The sequence below is a fragment of the Puntigrus tetrazona genome, chromosome 25, assembly GCF_018831695.1.
Source record: "Puntigrus tetrazona isolate hp1 chromosome 25, ASM1883169v1, whole genome shotgun sequence".
In the NCBI taxonomy this organism is placed as follows: domain Eukaryota; kingdom Metazoa; phylum Chordata; class Actinopteri; order Cypriniformes; family Cyprinidae; genus Puntigrus; species Puntigrus tetrazona.
The window spans coordinates 6,355,133-6,373,494 of NC_056723.1; the positions used below are offsets into that span (position 1 = coordinate 6,355,133).

Genomic DNA, 18,362 nt, shown 5'->3' on the forward strand with positions numbered 1-18,362 from the left:
TATTTTTAATTGCTTCTTTATTAGTAGTAGTAGTAGTAGTATAGTAGTATTTTGATTATCATTGTTACAATTTCAGCTTTGTTTTTGTTATTTTTGCACATATCGTTTTTATTTTAGTTTTAACATTATTATCTGAAACAGTTATTTTTGCATTTTACTTGAGATTTATTTATTTAAACTAGATGTCAATTGAAGGTCGTTCCATTTAGCACAAACATTAAGCTATTTTTAAGGTTCAGCCTATTTGCATCTTTTATTAAAACATAAATGTAGCATGAGAAATACACAAAGCGCATAAAACACTTTTGTGCAATTTTCATATTTAATCTTAAACTTGAAAAGCTTTGACTCACCATAACGACGTGTATCAAAAGCAGAATGTAAAAAAAAAATTACTTTGTGGTTATTTTTGTGTCATACCTGGCAACAAATAAACGAACGAAAAATGTAAATATATCTGGTTTCGGCTAGTTTTTCTTCACAAAGCTCACAATTGCATATGTTTTTATATTTATTGCAGTCACCAAACACGCAAATGTACTTTTTGTTTTAATTTAATTTAACAATAGGTCCGCTATTTAACACTGCTGGTCTGCTAGCTGGTTTGGGGCACTTTTAGCCGGTCAGCTTTAACAGAACGGACCACCAAAGACCAGAAAGACCAGCCACACGGGGAAATAATCTTAACCGAGATCAAACAAGCAAACATCCTTAGGTTTACTGCTTTTGTCATTTATTTTAATTATTTTTTTAACAGCGTGGTCATTTCAAATGTAAAGAAATAGGCTGCTAAAATAAAACCGCGGATGACTTTTATTATGAACGTCGTCTCACAGCTTTTCCAGCCATGCAGTGACGTCAGTCGGATCCGCTAAATTGACAGGCCACCTGCAGGGATGCAGCAAGGCTTTAAAGGGACAGGCTTCGGATGCATGGGATGCTTTTGTTACAGCACATGGCGAGAAGAAGACGGGCTGTCATCTCCGGCGAAGCGTCCTCCGAAGCGCATCAGCAAAGACACGTAAGATATCCTTCATTTCATATCTTCCTGTAACAGAAAAAAAGAGCTTTTCGAGAGATTTTGCAAAGACGATGTCAACCAGAAACAAAGTGGTGATGATAGAGTTCATGTAAGATTTTTTAAATGATTTTTCTTTAAACATCCAACGCCCTGTAGCGATCCGAGTGATGCGTTTATTAAATTCAGAAATCTTGCTTCTTCTTTTTTTAATCGAGGTATTAGGAAGCTAGCGATCCGATTTTGTAACAAAATGTGTCTAGAATATAAACTACAAAGATCGTGATGTCGAATCCGAATGCATCTGGTGTCAGACGCATTTTTTACACACGCACACACACACGCACGCGCACACAAATGAAATATGTGTGTTGTAGGGAAAGTTCCATCAACTGTTGATGATCCTGATCAACAGGTGACAAGAGCATCAGCATGTCTTCTTGAAGTCACTTAGATGTAATTTGCGGTGGGGATTGCATGCCGAATCTCTGTGCAAAACGTGATGAACGTCTATTGTGAAGCCTGCCTATGAATGCACCCCTTTATAAATGACTTGACAGTGTTTTTCGGCTTATTTTTTCTCTATTGAAAGCCTCAGGGTCAGAAACGGCGGCATTATTCATTACTGTTAATTCTGTTCTATCTCCTATTCAATCAAAATAATCGCTCTCCCCCCAAGTCAATATGCTTTTGCAAAACTTCTATTGATTATAGGAGAGGAGCTCCTTCAAGATCCGTAATTCCCCAGCTGGTGTGTTGAGCGAATGACTACAATTAGATTTGAAGAGCTGTTTATTATAGTTATCCTTGGCAAATCCAATATCAGAGCAGTCCTCTACATCCTCATCTTTCTGCCGGTGCTAATCATATAGAGGTGGTCCTGGTGGCCTTCCCTCAACGTTTAGCTCCAATGTATTCCGATGGCAATTTAATACAATGAAGCGAAGGCTGAACTCCAGCCCTCGGGGGGGAATATGTGAATTCACACATCTCCAGGTGGGCTCGTGTGTGTGGAGTCGTTCATATCTCGTTCAGTACGAAGAAAAAAAAAAAGGCTTGCCTGAAGGGATGGTTCAGGGAAAAAATTCTAATTCAGCCATTTACTCACCCTCATGTCGTTCCATACCGAATGTGGAAGACAAAAGATGACGTTAGGGACCGACAACCTCGCTCAGCATTTGTTTTCATTGCATTTTGCTTCACTGAATATAGGCTAAAGCTGCCTCATAGAAAAAAACGAAAAACAAAAATAGATTTCGTACAACACGAGGGCGAGCAAACGATACCAGAATTATTATAGAAATTTGACCTCAACTCTGGCGGAGGTAAAAGTTTGTTGTGTATGTGCAATTTACGAGGGAAAATGATTGCACTTTGCTTCGCACAAATGGCCGTTTTCCACAAGCGGAATGTAAAAAAGGTGGGCAAAAAAAAAAAAAAAAAAAAAAGGAGGTGGATGAACTCTTGAAAACATCGAAAACAACATGCTCGATGCCCACTCACAAAAAAAAATAAAAAAAATATGCGAGGAAAAGGGCGCATATAATTAGCTTCCGCCGGATATGCGCTAGGCATCTGTGCTTCAATCAATTTCAGCACCACAGTGCTGGACAGCTCCCAGTGTCGCCGCACAGAACAAGGGAGTCAATGGCAATCATTTCCAGCAGCACGGGATCAGCCCCCGGGACAATTTAGCAAATGAATGATTTATTTGGAAGTAGATACACCAATGTTAATGCCTCCCTGAGAGAACTGCAGTTGTGACCCCCAAGAATTCCTCTTGAAAGCTTTCGGTTCCTGAATGTATTTAATTGCGCATGCATATAGATCAAGGCACTATTTAGTGGACGGTTCAGTGCAATAAAAGTGAAAACCAAATTTTATTTATGCAGTGGTGAATTTAACGCACTTTTCTGGTGATGAAGAAATGCATCGAGTTGAAATGATTATTTAAATGGGTGGAAACAAAGATGTTTTTGTGAACACAATGGAGAAAAAAAAAAAAAAAAAAAAAGATGAAGCTTTTTTTTTTCTAGATGAACATAAGTCAGACTGAGCTGTAGGCTGGTTAATCTAGTCAGAATGAATTATTTCTTGCGTGGGGCTTAGTGACAAACCTCTGAAGCACTGAACAGATGTTCTGAACCACCTGTTGGATGCTGACGCGTTCAAAGTGCATATTGTGAGATCCTTAAAAATTATTCCACCGCCGCCTCTCGATGATGCACAGATAAATCACATTCAAAGATGTTCTGTGCTATTTTGATAATCACTTTTCATTAGAAACAGAATAAATAAACGGTGTTATCTGTCAGGAAATTTAATTAGGTGTGCTGTATGTAATTATGGTTGGTCAACCTTGTGGTTCTATCTGATTTACAGACATGCATCATGCGTGTAGAAGAGACAGGGGAGTTGTAAGACCATCGGTTTAGCCAATTAGAAATGAGCTAGAGAGGAGAATCTTACACTGACCACCACCCTTCTAAGGTGACAGCTGTAAGTGCCTGTTTGATTTGTTTTTTCTTCAGAAAAAAAAGATGAGGTAAGAAACGCTGCTTGGTTTTCATCTACATTTTGAAAACTAAAAGCATCATGTCAGATCATGAACTGTAAGTTTACGTATTTGTTTTACATTTTTTGAATTAATAAAAGCATTCATGTACCAGTGGGACAGTGAGAGGTTGTACAGCACCCTTCCATTACAAAAATTAATTATGGTTTTATTAAAACCAAAAGACCACAGTTGGCACCTAGTATATTAATTTGAAGCATATAAATATTTAAATATTTTAAGTCGTAGACAAGTAGCAAAAAAAAAAAAAAAAAAAAAAAAAAAAAAAAAAATCTGTTACAGACCTGTCAACAAAACGTGTTACACTTCCCGGTCTCGCGTGCGCGGAAATATAAGCTAAAAATCTTTAGCACTCAAGTAAAGCCCGATTAAACTGAATTGAACTAGACTCCCGATCTGTAAGCTGACAAACAATCGCAGAAAAGCTCTCTGGTAGATAACAAACAGCGAAATTATCGATGATTTCTCGCTGTTTTATTGGCGCGTGGCTGCGCCTCAGAACTCATCGATCACGTGCGGTCGCTGTGGATGCGCGCGAGCAGGCGGAGGTGACAGGTTGTCTGTGAGCGTCGTGATGACACATTTACATGGAAAAACACTTCCAGAAATGGCAGCCCAAATGGTTCGGTGCATGTCGCGGTCTGTACTTCGCAAGCAAGAAAAAAAAATCGTTCAGAGCAGGTGTTCAAACAAGAGGATATGCGCAATTAATGCAATTAGATGCAGCTTGGTTACCAAAATACTGGAGTAGGTCTGAGTAAAACACAACGTGTTGACTTTTCGCGTGTAGATACACTCGCTTTGTCACCAGAGACACTAAACGGTAAACGTGGTCTTCATTGTTTTTTTTAAACAAATGTCTGTAGCCAGTGGATCCATTTAAAGGGACAGACAAAAGGTGACAAACAAACGCCTGTGTTTTTGCATTACACAGCTACAAATTCAAGTATGAGCTAACCGATATGCATATATTATACCCAAGTAGTTTAGAAACATACAATTAATCTTTGCATGTCCTGTGCGAAGAGTGCTGTTATTACAGCTAAAATGGATTGCATTAGCATTATACATTTATTTTGTTATCCTAATTTTGTGGTGGCCATATGGAAAACATTTACTTCAATGTTATACTAATACAGAAATACACTTGCTAACAGTCCACGAAAAACGTTAATGTTATATATCAAACTAAACGAGGACCTCGATTAATTTTCATTTTAGTTGATCGCAAATTACAACCAAGGCATTCGGTTTTCCTTTTAACCTCAAAGTTGTCCTGTGTATTTTTATCAGGAGCATGGTGGTCGTGGACGATAGTGATTTCTAATCGGTTAAACTGACAGTGTTACAACTCGCCTTGTGTTACAGCACTCCCCAATCCAATATCAAATAACAGCTGTGTAAATATATATAAATCCTAAGAGAGCCGCCGCTTGCTTAGCTCCCCAGCAGTAACAGGTTCCTCCCAGATAGTGTTCGAGTTCACAGCGTTGCGCATTTGAACTGTTGCTCTGAATTGGATTCGAGCTTCGGGGACCTTTTCAGGCTCGTCTTGTTTGGTGTTGATATTTCAGAGCGATATCAGACTGCCCGGGTAGCCTCGCGTAATATCGCGGAATCTACTGAAGCATCATCAAGACCTCGAGGGCCTTTTTAACGCAGCCGTTTTGGCGTCGGCCCCTAACCTTGAAGATGGCCATCCACGTACGCATTTTCCAGAGTGGGTCGGACATCAAAACGCGAGAGAATCCGCGTACGAGCGATGGCCATTTGTGGCTGCGTTTGAAGTGCGAATCAGCCAATGCCAGTGACAGTCTAGCAGTGGGGGACGTGGAGCTGTGGAGCAGCTGTCCGCTGGGGACCGGAGGCGATGGGAGGGGTCGGTGAGAGGCCGACGAGGAGCGTGCGAGGCCTTAAACCAAATCGGCTGGTACATTGTCTGCTACAGAAAGAAAGATGTATCTATTAGACTTTATACGGAAGGGGGAAGACCTTCTGTATTGATATGGAATTCATCAAATAATAAAACAATTCGAAAAAGGTTGTTTTCCCCCCCGTTGAAGTCAAATATCCTAGAGTTTTCACCCATCTTGTTGAGAATGCAAATGTTTTCCATGTCTCCAAATGGACACTTATTCATGGTCCAATGTGTCATTCGCCTCCACGGAGAGCTAAGCGCACGGATCCCAAGGGTATGTAGGCTAAGAAGCTCGGCTTTCCTCTCGGTGAGAGAGTGTCTGTTAGGCCGTGCAATTGAATTACAAAGCAGGAAGTGAGCAGGACTAAGATTGTGCACAGCAGGGTTCGGCCGCAGCGGAGGAGATGGTGCATGTACGCTGTGCAAATCAGAGCAGGTCTCGGGAGAGATATTGCGATATATCTTTTCCGTTCTAGTTTTAATTACAGATAAACATGGACCATGGAGACTTGAAATGAATGTAGAATGCGAGAGGATATGTGCATTTATCCATTATGTAACCATGACGATTTCTGTGGGTTTTTTCCAGGTTTTCACTAAACAACTGTCAGGAGAAGCGTTGAGATCATCTGTTGGTGGTGTGTGAGTATGAATTAGCGAATGCATCCTTAACATTTTAACTGCAAAATAGAGCTCAATATATTGGATTAATATTAGTTTGTATGGATAGATAGATAGATAGATAGATAGATAGATAGATAGATAGCAATAATTATTGTATTTTGTTTATTTTATATTATTGATTTATTATTGCTCACTGGAATCAGCTGAATATTACATTTCATTTTCACTGTTTTCATGTTAAATATTATTAGATATTATTTTTGCTGTCATTTAACACTCACTATTCACTAATTATTATATTGTCTGTAATATATACATGTGTATATATATACAACAATTTTTTTTTTTTTTTTTACATTTAACAAAAAATGTTCCCTTAACACAGGCAATTTTTTTAACACTAAAAATTATTTTAAAATTAACAGTAAACTTTAACTTTCAGAAAAATCTTAAAACTTTACATTAAAATGTTGTGATGCTTAAATTATTTAAATAATAAATACATATATAATAATACAATTAAATTTAATACATTTAAAATTACAAATATACTAAAATGGAATATGTGTATATATATATATATATAATATATAATATATAATATATATATATATATATATATATATAAAAAGCCAGCGGTATTTTAATATTGATCACTTATTGGTCATTGACAATAATAAATATACAAACATATAATAAATAAATACAACTATGAGCTTATCAGTATCAACCAAAATGTAATTCTCATCCTTTTTATTTGTACTCCAGCATAAATCCTGACCTGTGCTGCCTACCTAAGCCTTACCTATTGAAACAATGCATTGAACCCGTTCGTCCTGGTTGCCCTGGTTACAGCCACTTATCAAGGAGAGGTCTTAAAGATCAAACAGGTGTGGTATCCAGTTGCCGCGATCCTCCCGTTGCTATGGACCTTTGTTCGGCGGCGAGCACAGGTGCACTCCAGTGCCGCGGAGCACGGCGAGTGTACACAAAAACACGGCGGAGGGACAAAAAGCATTTCGCCTCAGCGCTGCGGTGCCATAAACTGCCCAGCGACCTATCTGAGGAAGTGGGGTGGGGGCGGAAAGGAAGGGGTTTTCAGACTAAAATTCGACATCAGAGTTGAGCCCAGCGAGGGGCCCTGACTGACGGCGAAAGCTCGAGTTCACATAGACGTATCTACTGCTCTCCCACTGCTCGCTAGCGCTCTTTGCCGTCCACCCCAGGAAACTCCCCGCTAGCAGGAGTCACCACACTTCCCCCACACAATAGCGCACGGTCACGTGGCACATATTGTCATGTTGCCGTTTTTAACACTCGTTCCCGACCGTCACTCAATTCGCGGCAGCTGTCTTCGCCACCCTCTCCATCCCTCCAGGTTCTAGCACTAGAATCTCTGTTTCGCCATCCAAGCGTTTCGATAGCAGGCAGGTGGGGCGCCGCGTCCAGGAAGCAATGCTTAAATCTCGTTGAACGCAGCCGAAATGTGTTAAATTAAATCTCTACTTATTGATTAACAAGAGTCGTGCCTGCGTATTGAATCGACGACGATGACTATAAGAGACAATCAGATTTGATTTGAGCACATCGGTCATGAGGTCATCAGACTTCATTGCGACATTCTGCAGTTTAGGAAATGGCAGAATTGATTTTCGCTGCTATAAAAACAGACTCGGATGGTTTGCCATGGATGTACAATCGAGGTAATCTGATTGCAGCTGAGGAAATCGTAACTGAATCAGGGGGTTTGCAACATTGTGTCTCTTTAAATAGACTAGGCTCTTTCCATACAGAAAGTTTTGGGTGAAATCTGAATGTGTTTTTATCTAAAAAGGGGGAGTTATCGCAGACAACGTGAAAACGGCATATACGAAGCTGCCAGTTACCTCAAACCGAAATTTTTCAGCATCCCTCTGACAGGCAGATTGGGGGGTGCGGAGCAAATTCACCACCTCCACATCTCTCCAATTTCAGCACTGTAAAATAAAAGGAAAAAACGGTAAAAGGTCGTTTTGACTGGGCTCCTGGGAGAGAGCATGTTCAGGTAATTAAGTGTAGCTTCACTCAGCCCCCTTGTCAAGGCAATTACCGTAAATCATATGCTCTTACCCGCGTTAATTACCGAGAAATCGGTCTGTACACCGCTGACTGACAACCACACTCCGGCCTGCACATATTTACAACAATAACAATTATCTGATGTACCGTTACATCTGTAACAGCTGTGGTCAAAACAGATGTTGCTTGTGAAACGTAACCAAAGCTATTTAAATTAGGGAAGAGGGGGAGAGGGCTGTGTTATTCATTTAAACATTTATTTATCATTGTTTTAAATTAAAAAAGAAAATTGCTTATCAAAACTAAAACGGTCACAGAATATTGCATTAATAATGCATTAATTATGATGTATTAATGGCCATAAATGAATTACAGATATATATTTTGTTTTTTCCCCCAAAAATTAAGAACCGTCTAGATATTTTTAAATACTTTTACTTTAATTTAAAAAAAAATAATAAAAAAAAAAAAAAAAAATATATATATATATATATATATATATATATATATATATATATATATATATATATATATATATAATTGTTATTATACTTTATATCATTTTAATATAATTTTTTACTGGAAAACTGCGTTAAAATTTAAAAAAATGCTAAATACCATTTCCCCTAGTGGACACCACTGCATAAAACATTTTTCTTTATTCCACCAAATCTTCACTATTAACTTAAGAAATTATATCTAAATTACAGGAAGTCTGTAAATTTCTCATCAACTTTTCTATTGTAGATTAGTAACAGCTGAGGAACAGTTTGCCCGTCTGCTCAGCAGCTCTCTCAGCCCCACCCAGCAGCACTCAGCAAATCAGTCAGAGATGGATTCAAGAATCTCTGCAGTGTTTCTTCCTCAAAGATAGAGAGAGAGAGGGAGACAGAGCGAGAGCGCGAGTAGGAAGTGGGAAGTCACCTCCGTCACTGTAAGCCACTCACCTAATCAGCTCAGCTCAGCGCCTGGGGAGAGAGAGGGAGAGAGAGGTAACAATTTTAAGGGGTGACTGAACAGCCACGTAAGGTGTTCCTGCTATGTTCCCTCAAAGGACGGGTTCACTGCATGTGAAGGGAATCAAATTAGGAGAGGTGGCCAGCCGAGTTGGGCGCCGCCATGACGCGTTACAGTGATCTTATTGCATTAAAGAAATACATCAGGAAGATTTTTTGACGCATAGTTGTAGTTAGTGAACTAACAAGGAAGATAACTAGCTATATGTGTTCTCTTTTCTTTTTTTTACTGAGGAGCAAGAACAGATTGCTTATTAATCGTTCGTGTTTTCATGTAAAGCTTTGCTTTAAAAAAACAGTGTTTTTGTTTTCCTAAAATCGAAAACCAATTCATATCTGAACTCTCTGGGGATTTATTAATCGCTTCAGATGGAAAAAGGTGCTTTCGTAGTTACCGGTTGAATAATTGCTTCTTCTTCTTTTTTTTCTTTTTTTTTGCAATTAGTCATTATCAGCGTTCCACATCTGCCGTGGAACATTTTCATTTAAACATCTGAATGTGAGTCGAACACGTCTCCGACAAGATTTCTAAGCTAACTGACATCATTATCTGCCGTCTCAGCTCCATAATCGGCTGCCCTAATGCATTTTTTAATTGTTTTCTTTCCCCAATACATGTTCCACACCTGAGTAGAGAAGGAAAAAAGTACCATCTATTAAATGAACATCTCGTCATCTGCCTGACCAGCTATTTCAGGTCTCTCCATTAGCGAGACACGACGAATCCATCTGACGTCCAAACTGTCATATCCCCGAGCCTATAAAGATCCCTATAACATGCTCAACAATCCAAAAAATGGAGACAATTGATTTTCGCCCTGCCAAGAATGATCGTAATAAAGTTTTACAAGCATGACGAATCCCCGAGGTTACGATCTATGCACATTCTCAAAGGAAAAAAAGAGAGTTCTCTCTCTCCATCGAATTATCTTTAGACAAATGGCGGCGACAGTATAATTGGACATTAGTCTTAATTCGCGTGTTACAGGAGCTGAATTGAATGCTCGCTCCTCTTGGCTGGACACCGAGCTCTTTTTCTCCGCACGGCACGTTCGGTGTTTCTAATTGTGCCCGGTGAAAGGCGGCCATCCTAAACTGAAGAGCATAATTTAACTGGCCTTAATAAAGGATTACTATTCAACGTAGAGCCCATTATTTTCCAGCTAGACTCCCGACCGGAGATAAATAGGAACGGTACTCTCACCTTTTTTTCTTTCTCTCACTTGCTCCCACTTCTCTGGAATCTTAAGTAAATGTATAAGTGCGCGCAGAAACGGATTCGGCTACTTAAAGAAAATGAGAGGGGACCCAAGCAAAAAAAAAGGACGCCTCGACTTTATTCAGTCGAACTGAGGAGCCTATTATGGCTAATATGTTTTTTTAATGGGAAAAACCATAGTTGATCCGAGCTAATTTCCCTTGTGCGGCTTGGGCTCTGAAAGTAATCCATCACCTCAGTATGAGGCGGCGGCGGCGAGCAGCCATGTCTCTAATGAAGCTCTCCTTCAGAGGGCTAAAGAATCGCGCTGTCAGTCTCCGCTCAATGCCATCTCCGACACAATGGCCTCCCGATTGTTGCTTTCTCTTTGTATGTGCTAACCCAAGCAGGGCCTTATACAAAATGAATGGGCCGATGTAACCCTAGCTTTGACGGTCCCCTGCCATCCCAAAACACCTGTCAGTCACGCTTTTGTTGTCGGCGCAGGTGAGTTTGACGTTGCGCGCCGTACATATTTCTGAATCTCGCGGTTCGTGTTACGTCGCACCGGGCGCTCCGTGAACGGGGAGGCTTTTCGGCTGGATTTTGTTGTTGTTGTTTTTGTTGTAGAGCCCTCCGCCCTCTGAACTGAAAGGAAATAGAGTGTTTCTTTCAGAGAGAAGGGGGCACAATCCCGCCGCTCGTGTCTTCCGAGGAAGATAGAACCAAATGCACTCAGCTGTCCTTCTTCAAATGTCACTATCAAAGGTCTAGGATGTGTGTGTGTGTGTGTGTGTGTGTGGAGAGAGGTTTTTAGCGAAATGATGTGCAAGCTATAAGAAAAGGCCAGCTCGCTGCACCTTTCCTGCCTCGCCTTTGCTGTCGCTCTCTCTTCCGTGCATTGATCTGTCATTTAAAACTGATCACTTCATTATCTCCCGAACGACGGGCGTTACGTGGGAGTCGTGAGCATGCTTAACCGAGTGCTTTCTCGTTTATGACCGGCTTTTATACCCAAGGGTAACTGCCTCGGTGGATAATGGTAATTCAGGGAACGCAGGATTGATGGGAATGGAGTTTAATGCTTGGAAACACTAACTGTGGGACAAGTTTGGAACAAAAAGGATTTTGGACCAATAAGATTTGGTGGACGGGGCTGTACAAGCACCGGCTCTCAGAAGTACTTAATTGCATAGGAATAAAGATATTAGTAGAGAATTGTAAAAATTGTACTCTGGGGTTGAAAACTAAAAGTTAACGCAAAATAATTTTTTTTTTTTTTTAAATGAATGACTCAAACAACTTGTCTTCAAACAACTTGACTAGGTGGAAAAAGGAATTGCATTAAGCTGAGAATTAACAACCAAATCAAAATGTCTTAGTAAAAATTTAAAAAAAATTTTTTTACATATTTTATTGCATATTATTATTGTTGTTTTTATTATTATTATAAAATGCAAAATACATAGCCGTATAATTTAAAATATATAAATAAATCCAATATATTCATAAATTATAATGGTAGAATACATATAATAAAGCATTTTTTTGTCTATTTTGTTTATATCTCATATATATATATTTAAATATTTTTAAATATATATATGTATATGTGTGTGTGCATACATTTTCTCTATTCGTGTATTAGGTCCAAACATAAATAGAACTGTACTTTAATTCTTCATGCTGCCTTCCTTTTTCAAAAATGCTTGCATTTCTTCTCTGTTTTTCAAAGGTTTCCACTTGTTAACCATTCGTTGTGTGATTCACACCTAAAGCTCTTTCTGGGCCCGTTATTCAAACTAGAGGCTCGCTGGCTGAATCATCTTTCATTTTGAGCCTCATCGGACTGAACACGAGGACACGAGGTTGCCACAGTAGCCTTCAGATACGGGCGACATTTTGCAGGGTGTGTGAAGTCTTCTCAATGGAAAGGGCAGGTATGCTTCAGGTAATACCACATTATGAGCTCCCATCGGTCTTGGATTTCTCCGGACTCAAGCTGGGTCTCTGGCGAGCTTTAGCTCGGGTTACTTCAGAAGCTGAAAGCACATATATAGAAGAGCTTTTAATAAATATTCATATTCATGGACAGTAAATCAATTCCTTCACCTATAAAATGCGTTGGGCATGCTTAATGGTTATATCCCAGAACATACATCCAGCATATTGAAAAAAAAGATATCGAAGTGAATATCAATACCTTCCACTGAAATTAAACCACGTTTCTCGTTTCTAAAGATACCGACTTCCCTTTCAGCAGATGTTGGTCTGAGTCGCTGTGGAAGACTAGTGATTTTGTTGTTGTTCCTTCTGCTTTCTGACAACAAGTCACAGTCTACCTCAGCGAGCAGGTCCAGTGGCTAATAACGAGTGGCTCATCAGTGACCAAATGCCTTCGTTTTCCCCTTCATTAGACAGGTAAGCAGCATCTGATTGTTAGTTGTAGCTAACGCTCATAATTAAGCGCATTTCGGAGCCGTGAACAATGCGGCTGATTAACTGGCTTTGCTTTAAAAAAAAAAAAAAAAAAAAAACCCTGTCATTTTGAATATTCAAAAAGCGCTGTTAGCCATGTCTCTTTTTTTTTTTTTTTTTGGTCCGTGTTTGTGCATCCCAAACTATGCGAATCCAATTCAGCGGAGAGTTGAATTATTTCTGTTGTTGCGAACGTAGCCCTGTAGGACGCGATTGCGCCGACCAACTTAAGGTGAATGTTTTTGTGTAGGAGGCTGATATGTTTCAAGGCCTCGAGCTCCGAGTTGATCTTTTATTCATGCAAACCTTGTTCACTTCTGATGAAGCAATTATCTCGCGAGCAAATCGCTTTTGTGTCGTCTGTTAAACGCTATGCAATCGCATCGATGTTTCTCTTGCAAACTGATTAAAAAGCTCATCCTGATACCTGTTCTGAGTCGCCTCTTTCTTCTTTCCCTACTCAAGTTTTCTCACTGCAGTTGCGTCGAAATGTAATCGTGCTTCCGCGCAAATCAGATACACTCCTGTTGCTTTATTAATCAAATCGGCCGAGGTTATTAATCTAGTCCCTCTTAATTAAGAGGCCATAGATAGGTGAATTGCAGCATTTGTAATGGTATTGTGCAGCTGATGGATACACAGACCAATAAAAGCCTTCGGTAATGGCTTCGCTGTGACTATGAATATGCATTAGCCCAGCGAACGATGAACAATGAGAGTGGGTGTTACCTTCAACTCTCACCAAACGGTGTAGGATGTTTCCATGGCGACCACCATGGCAACGCAGCGCTGAATTACTAGCCTCGGCCTTGAGAGGGGCTGTTGTCGACAATACTCGCCGCCTGCTTTTATCATGCTAAAACTATAGAGTGCTCTAGGTTATTACGACTCCATTACTTTTAGAGTAATTCATTTAATAAGATATCGGTCCTCCCCAAAAAAGCCCATTCAGGGTCAGGACGATCCAGGGATTGATCCGAATGAACTCGTTCAGTGTTATTCAAGGGGGGGGGGAATGCTTTGGAGATGGAAAGAGAGCACCATTTTCATTTGCAATGATGCTCCGTATTATGATCAAGACTTTACCTCGGTCCTTCGGCCCTGGTGACGGGTCAAAGGATTTCAATTACCACCGCACGAGCTCTCAACATCCTGATCTGCCAAGCAAAGGTTCAACAGGTTCATCAGCTTATAATTTCCCATTGCACCTAGAAGACCTTGGTTAAATATTTCAGAAAGTAAATAGCGTTTTCATTCTGCAACGTACTGTGCTGGATATAAGATGACCCTTGAAGGTTTATTTGAAATTGTTGAAGTACAAAAGGAAAAAAATCGCGTATCTTCCTTTTTGCTTTTACTTCCTTTTTACAATAATTGGATCATTGATTTTCTAATGATTGCTTTCAATTGCATTTTTATTTTAAAACACACTGCACTTGGTTATACGATGACTATTACGTTTTAATATAAATTACAAAGGGAAAAATCTATGGGATCAATTTATTTTTCTTTTTAATTGTATTTTCATTTTGAAATGCTAAAATTATGAAATCAAAAACGGGGAAAAATTATCATTTTCCCTTTTTTACTTGGCTGACTAACAGTGATGCAATCAATAATTTTTCAAAAATAAAATAAAAAAAAACTAATCATTCTTTTTGCATTAAAGCCATGTAGAAACATTTTAACAAACTGCTAATAAATTTCACAAACAATTAAGTATGAACTGGATTAAACATAATATAAATTATAAAATAATATATATATAAAAAATAGTTTTTATTTGATACTTTTTTTTTCTTTGTAGTGTGCTTTATTTGGCTTCTCTTTTATTTTACTTAACAATAAATAATGGAATCACTAATTTTACTCAAATCTAAAAATTACAGAGTGAAAGTGTGTAACACATTGGTACTTAAAATATATAATAATGCATGCATTTACAAATTTTAATTATACATAATCATTTACAATTAAGGTCAAAAGTTGTCCATGATGCTTTATAAAGGCACCTTATATAAACAAGGGTTGTTTTTTTCATGTAATCCTGTATATAAAGAAAATCCGTAATGCACTGTTTGTCTTATCAAACTAATAACTGCCATTAAAGCAGACAGGAACAGTAAGCGCAATGTAAATAATTACGAAATAATGCACGTCGTATCAAGCAATTGATTTGCACGAACAATTCTACGTAATGCGTTCAGGATCACACGTGTCGGAAATACACAGGATTAAATCTTTAGAGTCGCGAGGCGGCTTTAACGTCTCTAAAAGCCGAGAGCAGGCTTGTTTGAGAGGATGTGTCGGAAATAGCAGACTGCCTCTCGCGGTCCCCCGAGTCCCTTGTGATCACGATGGGCAGCGACTGTGCAAGAGCGCCCCCTGCTGTACACCCGGCGGCCCTGCGGCGTCCGGATCACGTCGCTCCGAGCAGAAGCCCCTTACGGACAATATGGACTTCCTCTGCGAGGCTAATTGTGATTTTATAATTAATACAATTACGAAACACCTTATTATGCTGCGATTTAACAAGATTCTAGACGTTTTTTGGACCAACGCGAAGTTGAGACTCTAAAAACTGTGCTCAGAAGTATTGAATATTTATACCGTGACACGATGCCAAGGCGACGTAAGGGAGCGATATCGCAGATAAACCCGTGCCAACTGCACTTCCTACAGGACAGCTGCCATCGGTTGAGTGCCCAGCCGTGAGTGAGCTGCCCACCATCTGATGGCTGGGACGATGACAGGAACACAGAGTGTGACTGGGAGTGATCCATAACACACACACACACACACACACACACACACACACACACACACACATATACATATACATATACATACACACACACACACGCGCATCCTCTGTCTTTCTTAGGGTTTACACCAAAACACATTGTCTGTAGTCATACACTTTAGTTCTAATACAAGTAAAGCAACTTTTACGATATCCGCCTTATTTTGAACGTGTCGCTTATAGGTATAACTAGTGTGTTTCTAGTTACAACAATACATTACAATTATGTGATAAGCATCCGTTCGCTGTTAAATGACACCACCACATCTAAGTTGCAAATGAGCGCACCAGCTTTTATGTTATAAACAAGGTAAAAAAAAACCAAACGTTTTATTAGTAGTAGTAGTAGTAGTAGTAGTAGTAGTAGTAGTAGTAGTAGTATTAAGCCTAAACTGAATTTTGTTTCGTGGTGCCCATTTCGCCCTCTTAAATGTGAACTTGGACAACAAAACGAGTCGTAAGGGGTCAACTTTTTGAAATCGAGATTTCATTGATGCACGGCTTGTTAGGATGCTGTCCGAGATACAAGTACAATAGTTGAATCATTTTTGCCATGAAAGAAAAAAACTATAATTTTGACCCATACAATGTATTGCTGGTTATTGCTATAAATATAGCCATGTGACTTAAGACTTGGTTTGTGGTCACAAATTTTTCATTTTTCATTTCAATTTTGACTTTGCACTTTTACACTTGTTTGTCGTCACCTACACTAAATTGTGTGTGTGTGTGTGTGTGTATATATATATATATATATATATATATATATATATATATATATATATATATATATATATAGCTGCTGTAGAAGAATAACAAAGTGCATAAAATGGTAAAACTAGTATGTTTAATGGTTTTACTAAATAATAAGACACAGTTTGCAATATCACAAATATTTTGCCCATAGAACCATTTCTTGTTCAGAAAAGTTCCAAGTAAACAAGACTTGCTAAATGCTAAATCTGAATAGACATAAGATGTCTTATTTCTTTTCTTACTGCACATAAGTTGTAAAATATAATTTCCTAAAGAATGTAAGCGGAACATCTGGATGGTTTTAACCATCAAACCGTTTACTGGGAAACTACTCATAGAATATGTATGACAATGTGTTTGCTGGGATTTTTTCCAGATGCATCTAAAAAGGTGCATCTGCTCTTTGAGCAATGACGTAAGACTAATAGTCCAGAGCTTCCGAATACTAAGTACCTTGTAACGAAGTATGAATTAAAAAAAAAAAAATGTTAACTGAGTCTCCAGTTATATATACCGCAGGTATATTATTTTTATTTTAAACTAATAGTGAGTATAAACATTTTATGATTTTCCTATTTCATGACACTGCAACGGTATAAAAAAAAAAGAAGGAAAAGAAAAAAAGGAAATGTGCAATTATAGCACATATGTTCCAACTAATGCAAGTGAACCACGTCGAACATACCAGAAGGTTAATGAAAAATCTGCGTGAGGGTCGAAAAACGTACCTATTAATAGCCTGTTGATTAATTTTTTATCAACAACACAAAATGTTTGTTATTTAAATCAGAAAAATTAAAATAGTGAAAAAAACCTAACTGTAAATTATAATGTAGCCTGTTATATGACTCATGTGGTGAGTTCGAGGTTATGTTGAGTAAGATAATCCAGCCTCAAACTGACCTTTATATTTTCCATCTATTGTGGAATAATATTATTAATATTCTGCTGCAATTCATACGTACTCTTATCTAACGGTCCGCTCAGTATCGAAGAGGTTAACTTTAATAAAATGAATCATTTTGCAGCACGGCTCATAGACACCTAGCGGCTAACAATGCTGAATTGTCAATATTGTTTTCACTTTCACTTACATGCTCCCTGATAGTCAGTGAGTCACTGAATATACCAGGGCTTGGGAAAACAGATCTTGTCGAGCCTAGTGATACGCCGGAAGGGAATAAACAAGCAAGTACCTTCATCGCATACTGAATCTATGGATCATTTTTATCACACGGGTCCCATTTATGTATACTGTGGCATAATAACACAAATAAAGGAAGAATAATTGTGCTTCGTGTTTTGAAGCGTCACATCACCCGTTTTCAAAGTGACACATTTCTATCAGAAGTTAAGGATAGTAGCTTGATTTAAATAATTCAATGTTGTTATGTACAATAAAATGTTGTCATGCAAATCTTCACAGTATCCACCAAACCACAACATCCGTCTCCATGGCAATATAGGTTATCTATTCTACAACACGAGTTAGTGAAATAGCTGCAAACACAGTCACAGATCTACGGAAGCCCATTTACGGACTATTATAATTCATAATTTTTACAATTATGAGAAAACTAAATTTTCTCAGGTATAAAAAAGTCATCATTTCAAAACATCAATTTAACAAGCTAGTTAGATATTACACGTTGCAATTCAGTCTTTTTTTTTTTGAATTCTGAGCAAATCACGAACTGTGAGAAAAATGTAAGAACTGTTTTTTTTTTTTAATATTGTGGAAGTCCATATAAATTGTTTATGACTCAGTCTCGACCTCTGACCATTTTGACTCATCTCGGCACTACAAGAACAACAGTATAATTTAAGGCTTCGAGGCTGAATCATCTGGCAGGCGTTGATGTACACCAACTTTCAACTCTCAACAAAATCCGCTTCGTTTTCCGAAAAGCCTGTTCGA

The 18,362-nt window shown here is 38.6% G+C and overlaps 1 long non-coding RNA gene across 1 annotated transcript; it reads right to left on the reverse strand.

Moving 5' to 3' along the window:
- Window positions 1-622: 622 nt before the first annotated feature.
- Window positions 623-8,540, reverse strand: LOC122330462. The gene is made up of 3 exons (XR_006248018.1): window positions 8,245-8,540; window positions 8,022-8,111; window positions 623-1,048 (listed from the first exon to the last, which is right to left on the reverse strand). It is a non-coding gene; the product is annotated as an uncharacterized LOC122330462 (long non-coding RNA).
- Between the last annotated feature and the right edge of the window lie 9,822 nt (window positions 8,541-18,362).